This window comes from Lygodium microphyllum, chromosome 17 (assembly GCF_053477565.2).
Source record: "Lygodium microphyllum isolate KBCC chromosome 17, Lygodium_microphyllum_v1.1.10, whole genome shotgun sequence".
NCBI lineage: Eukaryota > Viridiplantae > Streptophyta > Polypodiopsida > Schizaeales > Lygodiaceae > Lygodium > Lygodium microphyllum.
This window is the reverse complement of record NC_141151.1, coordinates 60,494,117-60,505,730: the sequence shown is the minus strand read 5'-3', so window position 1 is coordinate 60,505,730 and position 11,614 is coordinate 60,494,117.

Genomic DNA, 11,614 nt, shown 5'->3' with positions numbered 1-11,614 from the left:
GATGGAGTGCTATAAAGAAAACAAAGTCCTGATTGCCTTGCGTGCATCTAATCATCTATGTGGCATGTATGCATGTATAGGGCATGATTGGATGTATATTTGTATGCATGTATGGGGCATGATTGGATGTATATACGACATAATTACACCTGGATCATAAGGACAAATGTGATTTCATTTGGTATATATGTCATATTCCCTAAATGCATGCATTGATACTTACAACATGGAGGCAAACATTTTGATATTGAAAGACTAGGAAAGTCATGTCATGTTGATCCAAAAACAACCAAAAGCTAGCATCTAGTCAATTTAATTGTTACTGTGTAGCAGTCAGCGTGTGTAATAAGTATTATCTGTGCATATACACACACTTACAAACATGCTACGTAAATATATATATATATTTTAAAAATTGTGACTTTCTTTTCAAACCAGTGCTTTCTTGCATTTTTTGCGCATTTTCTGCAGTTCGAGCTCGACATCACTAATCATGTCTATCTATCACTTCATGAAGACAATGAGGAAAGAAAATAAGAGTAAAAAGAGGACAGGAGGAAGGAAGAGGCAAAGAGTAAAGAACAAGATCCAAACAACAAGGAAGAGAAGAAGATTCAAGCAACTTACCAAGGGAAGGGAGAAGGAGGACAAGGAGCTTGCAACCTAGCTGCCACCCATCCGAACAAGCAAAGAAGGTGAGTTCTTCTTCTCTCTCTCAATCTTGTTTGATTTCTTTGTTTGTTTGTCTCTCTCTCTCTCTCTTTACATGCTATAGATTGTCATCTATGGAGGTTTTTTTGTGCGTTTTTTAACCAAGTTTGAAAAAAGTGGTTCGACTGTGTGCGTCTGTCAACGCGTCCAGCTAACAATGTAGACGCAGATATAGACACGGAAATAGACGCGCTGAGACAGACGCACACAGAGACACAGATATAGATGCAGCATGTAATATGTTTTATCTGCACAAGGTAATATGATTTTTCTTGTGTAGATATGGAATCCTGGATCTTCCAGCACTGATCCTGAGTTGGAACGCATGAACAACACCTTAGCGGAGTTTTCTAGAGGTGTTAGTAGCTTTTTTGGAGGTTTTCTAAACAAAGAGCAATTCATGCGGGAGATGATCAATTATCTTGGTCACCCTCCCACTGCATAGGAGGTTTTCAGTGTGATGTCTGGGACACCTATCACATCTTTGCCTAGCACTGCCACACAAACATCAAACCTTGGGACACCTCTACTAACAGGTACTCCACACACTATGCATACACACAGATTAGCTGATGCACAGGAATCAGCTGAAGTACATGGATCGGTCGACGCATGTGCATCTGCAAAAGCACGTGCATCGAGTGAGGTAGAGGATAGTGCCCGTCCAGGGAGGAGGGAGAGTTGTGCGGGAGGACGAGGAGGTCGAGGGCTTTGTGGGGGTTGCCTAGGTGGTGGCTCTCGATCGCCCTCACCAGGAAATGAGAGAGGGGAGCCTCCACAAATGTACTACTCTGTCACTGATGTTGGTGGTATCTTGCATGAATCTGAGGGGAGGGAAGTGATAGCCTACTTGAGGAGTGTCGTGCATGCCACATACAAAGATTGCATGATTCCCTTCAAGCACCAAAAATGGTTTGTGGCAAGAGGTGCTGCAGGCAGTATGTAGAAGGTATCCTAATCCTGAGAATTCACGATTCGCAGATGATTGGGGACGGTGAAAGGTGAGAGACGCGCTTCATAACAAGCAGTCTCACTTTATGACGCGCGCCAAGGAGTCACTGCGAAGACAAGAGCAGGGGCACCCTGGATATGGCTAACCACCCAATTGCTACCACAGGGAGTGGAAAGAGGCCAAGAAGAGAGCAGCAGAGAAAATGACAAGTCGCCAGCATGCAGAGGCGCAATGTATCTAGATGGTAACCATGGGATCATCGCATTGAAGCAAAGTTTGATATCAGTACCTATTCTAAAACTTCCAGACCTCAACAAAGAGTTCGAGGTAGTAATTGATGCTAGCATTCTTGCCTTGGGGTGTGTACTTATGCAGGAAGGTCATCCGGTAGTGTACTCTTCAAGGAAATTGAAGAGTCATGAAAAGAATTATTCTACGCATGATCTGGAATTACTAGCTGTCATCCATGCTCTAAAGCTTTGGAGACACTACCTGTTGGGTAACAAGTTTACTCTAGTAACTGACCCTAAAAGTCTCAAATGGGTAGAGAAATTATGAGATACATACAATGCTTGCTACTAATTGTATAATAAGGTTTGTGTCGCTTGTCGCTAATTAGTTATATCAGGCTTGTCAACTGGAGGAACTGCCATTCATTAGAGCAATGCAAAAATAATTATTAACTCTGGTTTTTTTACTATATTAAGTCCAATTTCAGGTGGTTTAATAATTACGCATCTGAAAATGTGTCTATATTCGCGTCTATCTGCACGGATATATAGACGCAAAATTCGCGTCTATTTACACGCTCTTTTACACGCTCATATAGACGCAATGATAGACGCGCTTGACTTTGCACGTCTAACATGCGCGTCTATGCCTCATTTCTGTTGTGGTGTAGATCTATACACGTCCACTCCCTTGACTCAACCAAAGAATGGCACTCCTACGGGTGCATCTTTGAGAGGTCACAGAGGTGGGAGAGGATGCACCTTAGATGCAACCCACCAAGATGTAGATACTTATTAGATGAGAAACTAGTGCTATACTCATGAATGATGAGGAGAGGAGGGTACTTGCCTATAAGAGAAAATTGTGCCAACAAGTATTTAGGCACAATATTCTGGATCATTGAAAAAATATACCGGAGGGAAGCACAAACTATGTGATAATATTTTTATATGAAGAGATCACAATACCTACATAAGTTAATCAAAGCTCCACTAGACAGAGGATGGATTTTATGCATACATATATGTCACATAGATGGTGAGATGTATGCAATGCAATTGAGAGTGGCGTCAAAAGACTTATTTGGAGACTTCATAAGTTCTCTATTGGTTATATTCACTTTTTTATTTTGTATACTTCTTATTCTAATAACCTTGTTTCTAACAATGCTACTTTTCTTGTGTTGCTGTACTCAACCACAAATTGCAACGTCATGGGATTGGAGACTTGGTATGCAGAGAGACACAATCTCACTACAATGATTGATGAATTATATGTGCAAGGGAGGCCAATAAGTCATGTCTTTTTCATGTTTTTAATTTTTTGTTTTTGCGATGCATTATGTACTCTAGATTAATCTTTGCCTATTTATATTCCAGACTCGGTTTGACTATTTGTTACATCGGGAATAGATGGTGAGAAGAAATAGTAGTCGCTTGGATTTGTGGAGCACACATCCATTTCTTTTCTGGCTCTATGCTCCATGTAGATTCCTTTAATTATGTAGCATTCTTCGGATACATTTCTCATCCTTTATATGTACTCACATAAATTGGAAATACTTATGGATACATTTCTATGTCTTGGTTTCTCGTCCCTATCAGTCTATATAGCTCTATGCAATGTCATCATCCATATTGTACTTATTTGGAAATTGAATCAATCCACTCATTTTTCCTAGTATCTCATGATGTATGTACTTTGATAGTAGTTTCATGGAATATTATTCAACTCATTTGGTTGGAAGGTGGTAGGATTACATGCCCTACCACTCAAATTTAATTTTTTCCCTCTATAATTGTCATGATTTGCATAACAAATAAATATGTATACATCACTATTTGCGAGTATATCTACATTGCTATATACAAATGTTTTCTAGTGAAAATAGGGGCAATTATTTAGATGAATAATTGTGTTGCTTTGAAAGTTGGTATGCAACTATATGTTGAAGTGTCCTCCAATGTGGATATGAATGGTAGTGGGTTGCAAGTAGCTTATGGTTGTCTACACAAAGGATTAAGGTATATAAATACCATTACAAACAATAAATTAGAGTTACCTATACTTTTCATGTAAAAAATAAAATATACCTCTTCTGGTTGTGGAATCCTCATGGCATGATTATATTGCTCCTCCGTGATGAGTCCCTCCTCGTAGAAATGCTGCCAAGTGGACGCCCGGTTATGACCTTGATGGTAGCCTACCTCTCTTGGAGTAGGTATCCTACCAACGATATGATACTACAAAAAAATTTGAACATACAACGTATTAGAACACACTACATAATGAAGTGAGACAAATTACAAAATTTAATTTTAAAAAAAGAAATCAAATAATACTTACAAACTCAGCCTCCCATGACTCCCTGCCACCCGATCCATAGCCCTGATTTAGCAGTTGCTTGAGTTGTTCCTTCAGCTCAATTGCTTCTGGTATGGACATTCTATAAGGTCTCTTTGCAATTGGCGCAGCTCCTAGTACTAACCTAATTTCATGATCTACTTCTCTTTGAGGTGGAAGTTCAGACAACTCTTCAGGGAATACGTCCGCGTATTCCTTTAGCCAAGAAGGTCCTTTATGAGACTCTTGCTTTTGACCTTATTTGCTGAGTTTGATCAAGTAAATATGTAATCCTTTTCTGACTCCTTTTATGATCTAAGATACTTTGGCCAATTGAATTCTTGGCACTCCTGCCTCACCTTGAGTTGTGACTAATTCCCTTTCAAAGTTTCGAAAGGAAACTTGACCCTTTCCACAGTGAATGTGGGCGTTGTTAGGCTTAAGCCAATCCATTCCGAGTAGACACTCATGGATACCTAAATTCATGACTCTGAATTTGACCGAATTCTTCTTTCCTCCCAGAAAGAATTCCACCTTAGCAGCCTGCCTGGTACAAGTAACCTCACGACCATTTGCCAATTCCACAAGAAGGGTAGGTGCTTCTACTGTGGCTATTTCTAATCTTTTTGCACATGCTGGTGAGATAAAGGAATATGTACTGCCACAATCAATCAAGGTCTTGAAACCTTTACCTTGATAGTCCGACGGTGTCTAAATTACTGAGAACTGGCGATTCGGCCCTTTCTTGTGTAAAGCGGCATGGATTGTCGCCCTTTCGAATTCTGCTTCCATGGTCGGATCTTCCTCTTCTTATTCTTCACACATTTGCCTATTGGCAATGCAGGCGGTTCTTCCTCTTCCTCGGGTAGCGGCTCCTTGACCACGGCCTATTCCTTGGAAAGGCACTTAGCGATGTCCTCCACCAAGCTTGGGACATTGCCTCTTTAAGTGACCGAGTTCGTTGCAGTGGAAACAACGGAGGTTTTGGCCATTACTTTGAGTAGGAACAAAGTTGTTGACCTTATTCGTCCTTGCTTTCTTTCTTTGTCCCTGGTTATGACCTTGAACTCTCTTCACTTGAGGTCTGAATGCTCCTCTGTTCAGGTCATTGTAAGACCAAGCTTTGTTACCCCTTGGTCTAGACTGCACCTCCTGAATTATAGGCGTCACTCGAATGAGTGCATCCTGAAGATCTGATGGACGCATAGATTCGAGACGTGTATTTATTAGTGGATTTAAACCCGCACAAAGTTTGGATACCTGCTGTGTCATGTCCATCTGTGGTGCATACTTTAAAAGTGAGACAAATTTAGAGTAGTATGTGTCAAGAGTGAGTCCCAGCTGTTTTAGCTCGTAGAACTCATTCATCTTTTGAGTGCAATATGCAGGTGGCAAGTATCTTCCCTGCACGACGTTCTTCAGCTTCTCCCAGGTAACAGATCCTTCTGCAGTCCCTTGATCCCTACACCATTGCTTCCACCAAAGTCTGGCTTCGCCGGTGAGCTTTAACTTGGCGAGCATAGCTTGATTGGCGGGTGCAGTACCGACTGCTTCGAAGTAATCCTCCATGGATTCAATCCAAATTTTAGCATCAGCTTGGACGAATCTGCCTCTCTCGTCAAACTCGGGTGGCTTAATCTGCTTGAGAAGAAACTTCTTCTCCTGGATTACAGTAGTACTTGATGTAGGAGGTGAATCAGGAACCTGTACCTGGGATTGTGCCTGGGTAAAGGTTTCTTAACGTTATTATATGATAATCATTATTGGTTTACATTATATCTTTAATTCAGCTATCTCGTAAACAATGTAGCTACTTAACTTTTTATCAACTCTTATGCACAACCAGACATTGATAAAAAGAAGTCTTTATTTGTATTTATATGGGTATAGCCCTTTTGAATACAACGTTTCATGTGATGATAAGCCAACTGCTACATCTAGTTTGGGGAGAACAACGTTGTATTGCATTTATCTATAGGAACTGTGTAATAGTAAGGTTTTGGGTCATGGATCTTCAGGAATCGATAAGTCATTGGAAGTTCAGGATATCCTTTCCGTTGGAATCCATACTTCTCATGGCGGCCCAACACTTTAATCCTGTCGGCGGGGATTACACGGGTTACTTCCTCATATACATATGAGTTCATCTCAACCCTCCGACCCCGAATATGTAAAGTTTAATTTATGTGAGCTTTCACAAAAACGAACAGCTTCACGACTTTTAGGTTTTCCAACCACTTGATCCTCTTTAGGTTGGTTTGTAGATAAGCAAACTGGTGGGCGGCTATATAGTAGATTCCTGAAGCACCCATCCATCTTCGTTCCATGTACAAAGGTGATGGATTATAGATCTGGTCTAGGATGTTCATCATCCCAATCCTTTGTCTATAAAGCGAAGAATGCATTGAAGTCATAAAAATAACTCGAAATACCAAGAACTTGTTCCATGCTTCGTAATTCTGCAAGACAACATTGAAGGTAAGGAAATGTTTGGACAGCAACATTTGCTTCACTTCATCTTATTATAATTTCATAAAAACAATTTCGTTGTTGATCGGCTCTGATACCAACTGTAACATGTCCACTAGTATCATCCAGGACACGTCTTAGCAGTCCATCGGAAAGGAAGTCTAGAAAGCTCAGCTCGGCACTCCCATGGAATGTTACGGGATTTGCGATCTAGGGCTTTCCGCGTTTGCCACATAGCAGAAGTATTCCGGCCGTTCCCACTTTGAATTAGAGTTTTCATGATTAGTCATTTTCTAACAGCAACTAGTGTCGGACCCAAGCGAACTACTTTACGTAGAAACGCCAGGTCCGAAGCGGATTCACGCTGCACTTGGTTCAAGGAGAATGGGAAACGAGAGGGATGCAAAGCTCAACCTCTCTGCCATAAGGCATAGTCCCATTCCGTTCCCCTAAAACAGCGTAAATCGGGTTAAGACATAACTCTAGGTCAACGCTTTTGTTGTTCGTGTCCTTTGACGATCATCCCACTGTTCTTCGTGATTTGAGAAAATTTCGCGGCCAACCGGGACCACCCAACCATAAGACGGACCCATGGCCGATCCTCCTCACTTTCCTCAAGTTGTTTTAGTTATGTAATTATCTAACACATTAGTTGGACATGTAACAACCAGCTTCTTTAATTATCTGTTAAGCACTGGTTCCTTCACGTAATCTTATCACATGACATAGAAAAACAATATCAGACGAGTTCTTTATTAATAGATCAACATATTTAACTTTGAAATACAAGAGTTCTGCCTGTAGGTTTATCCACAATCTGCCCAAAGTCTATCCAGCAATCCACAGGGACCACTATTCCATGTTTCCACCCAAAAACTAGTATGGGGGCCCCGAGATCCAATCCCAAGTCACGTTAGCCTCTTGTACAGGACCCGGAAGGCGAGGGGTTTATGGCTAGAGCCCCCCCTGGCACCCAAGCGTCCTCCTGCTCCAAGTAGCGCTCAACGGAGAGACCTCTCACGGTGGGTTCGGTCCATGTTCCTGGTGCGGTCAACAACCCCCTTGGTTAGGGTCAGGCAGGCAGTCGGGGGTAACTGAAACTGCCTCTCCCTTCAGGCCTTCAACTGGAAGTATAGATATTCATTTATTTTGTAATTCATTGGTCAAACAAGTCAAACAGTGCTCTAAAATATCTAGCAAGCACAAACAATTCCATTGATCGTTTTTGTTGTTGGCAAACTGCTAAGGAAGGAATCCTTCCTTTCGAATGCATCCAGCACTCGATCCGGGGTGTCTTGCAACTTGGCAAGATCCTTTATATTCTGGGTTAGGGCGTACCCTATTAACCCAACTTGGTCAAACCCTAAAGTTCATTGGATACTTCAGCTTCTGGTTTTTAACCTTCCTTACTCAGAAGGATATCAAAGTATACATCCTCTTGCAAGATAACTTGCGTAAGGATCCGCCATCCTTGTTGCGAGAATTTAGCCTTTCCTCTTGTGATTCAATCACAAGACCATATGATTCGGTACTTGTTGTGCAAGTCCTGCATCGTACTATGTGATAATGGAGTTACGAAACAATCCGTTTCAGTTCCTTTAAGCTGACGTTGTTAGACCTAGGGTTTCCTAGCTTTATTATTTTCTTTTAAGAAACTCAGGGACAAACCCTAGTTCCTTTTACATTTACAATTTACTGACCCTACAATCAGGGAATGTGGGCAAGTATTTAAGGTATAAACGTTTCTTGGATTTTAATTCATTCCCAATGAATATTTCGCACCATAGGTATTTCTAAGTCTATATTAATTTGGTTAACTTTAGAAGGTAATATCGAGATTACCTCCGCATGATTTGTTATCTATGTGTCAATTGATTTTTCAATCCTATACTTTATCGATTTGAGGTAAGGTTAAATCCAACTAATCCTCCCTTTTCTTTGCGAACAAACTCATGCTAAATAAGCAACCTTTTCCTTGCTAAATTACGTAGTTATAGATTTTATGCATCGTAAGAGTCCTTTCATGATTTGCATTTTCCATGCATAAAGCTATTTGAAAAAAAATTACATTTATGCTTTATTTCTTTTGCATGTTCCATTAAACTAAATTCCTTCATCGTGAATAACTAGGACAAAATATATCCTATCCCTAACAATTCATCTTGCATGATTGTATTACAACGATATAAAATTAAGAAGGAAAAAACCTGGGTTTGGGGTGAGATGTCCACATGGATACCGGGAGATGACCCTCCCGCAGCTACTCCTTGGGCTTTCTTAGGAGGCATCGCAATTGTACTCCTTCGAATGTGGAAGCAGCTTTACACTCTTTTTCGGAATTCCACCTTCGCTCCCTTGCACGTCAATACTCTTCTTCTCTTTTTCGAGTAGGGGAAAAAACCAAGTCCCAAGGGTATTTTGGAAAGGCAAGGAATAGTTAAGGTTTTAACCACGAGGAGGGGGGTAATAAGACCTTTAAGGTCTTAGTTCTGTTGGGAGGGAAAGGCTTACAAAGCCCAAGGAAAAGGCCCTATAGGGGTTTACATACGGGGGGGGGGGGGGGGGGGTGGGGGGGAGTAACAAGCCCAAAAGAAAGGGGCTTAAGGATTAAATACGGGGGAAGAAAGGTTTAAATTACGGGGTTCCAATACCCATGGGATGAGGGGGCTTAAAACACGGGGGGGGGGGGGGGAGGGAAGGTGTGTGTGTGTGGTTCCAAAAGGCATAAGAAGGGGCCTTGGGAGATTTTTGGACACGGGAGTGAAAGGTATAGGAAGGGGGTCTTGGAGGGATCTTAGGACACGGGGGAGGGGTGTGTGGACACAGGGGTGAAAAGGGCTTAGGGGGTTTTTAAAACCCAAGGGGGGGGAAGAGAGTAGGGAGAATTTTGTGGACACATAGGGGGGGGGGGGGGGTGAAAAGGGGCTTAAGGGCCCCTTGGAAGGTTTTTACGACACGGGGGGCTGAAAGGGGTTTCAAGAGGCATATGAAGGGGGCTTATGAGCTTCAAAAGGGACATTCGAGGGGGGGGATAGTAATCCCAAGCCCACAGGAAAGGGGGCATAGGGAGGATTAAGCACAGGTTGAAAGGGGGCTTATGAAGCCCTTTAGAAGCTTCTAATAGCATCCACACGTGGGCAGGGAGGGAAAGGACAGATGGACTTTGCCGGTCGTGCTGACGAATTCGGCGCGAACTGTGATGATGATGGCCTGGCGATACTCGGTGCCTCCTCTCCCCTCTTGCAACAGCAGCGGAAACAATTAAAAATGGCAGCCCCTCCTCCTTCTATAGCACTACGGCAGTCCTCCCCTCTCCCTCAAGCGGCACAGCGTCTATAGCGAAGTTCTCTCCTAGCGGAATCAGCCGGCTGCAGCACTCCATTTCTGTTCTCCTCCTCAACCTCCGCCCCTCAGTGATTTAAATAGCGGGAGGGAGAGGTTCCTCCCTCCCCTACGTGGCAGCATGCATGGCTAAGGCTCCACATGAGCCCCAGCATGCTGCTTGAATGTGGCTTCCCTCCCTCCCCTCCAGCGCGACGTCGGCTAGGGGAGAATGAGGGGATTAAAAAAAATTGCTTTTATTTTATTAAAAGGGTTTATCCATTCATAATTGTTACAGTGGTAAGAAGTATATAGCTGATCATGCCTCAAAATGTGCTTTTAGAAATGCTAAGGCACGGGTTCACAGCATGTTGGTATTTGAGGACTCATAGCATGTTGGTATTTTAGAAATGCTAAGGCACGGGTTCACAGCATGTTGGTATTTGAGGACTTAGAGGAGGACCCTGAAGATACACATGATTTTATGATGACTGCTGAAACAGATGATGTTGATGAAGAGTTTACTCAAGAAGAGTTCTTTGACCCTGCTGACTCGTTTCCTTTTGACCTCGGTGGCCATTTATCATGGGGTATGGGTAGAAAGATTGAACCACATGCTGAAACACATGCTGCCATTGCTTATACCATATCAATGGATGCTTGGACAGGATCCAAAAGCCCTAATACATTGCGTATTAAGGGCCAAATTCATGGGAAAGATGTGTTTATACTCGTGGACAGTGGTAGCACTCATAGTTTCATTAATAGAGCAGCCATGGACATGCTGAAGTGTTTTCCCATTGATTTACAGCAGCCACCATTGAAGGTGCAAGTTGCCAATGGCGATGAAGAAATTAGCACACAAGTATGCCCTGCTGTTCATATTCAGCTTGCTGAAAATTTTGGACAGTAATTGGATTTAATTGCATTAGAAATGGGGCCTATAGATGTTGTCTTGGGTTGTGATTGGCTGAAAACTTTGGGCACTATAACCATGGAATTTTCCTTACTGTATATGGAGTTTGTTAGTGTGGGACAGCTCATTCACTTGCAAGGAATTCAAAATGATAGTGAATTTCAGCTCATTACTAGCAAACAACTCAAGAAAGAGTTCAAGAAACGGTCCCAAATCTTTGTATTGCAGTTAAATAAAGAAAATTCAGATCAGTCCACTAAAACAGTAAAGAATTCAGCATTGAAAACTCTTTTAGAAGAGTACAAGGACCTCTTCCAAGTACCTACAACACTATCCCCTAATAGGGCGGTTGATCATCCCATAGATCTGGAGCCTCATTCAAAGCCTGTGAACAAGGCATCTTACAGATTGTCTAGGTGCGAAAGAGAAGAAGTTGCCAGACAAGTTAAAGAATTACTGGACATGGGATTCATTGAGCCCAATTCTTCACCGTATGCTTCCCTTGTGCTATTGGTCAAAAAGAAGGATGGATCTTTCAGGATGTGCATAGACTAGAGGGATCTTAATAAGATCACCATGAAGAACATGTACCCTATTTCACGCATAGATGACTTGCTGGATGAGCTCAAGGGGGCTAAGTACTTTACGAACATAGATTTGAGGTCAGGCTA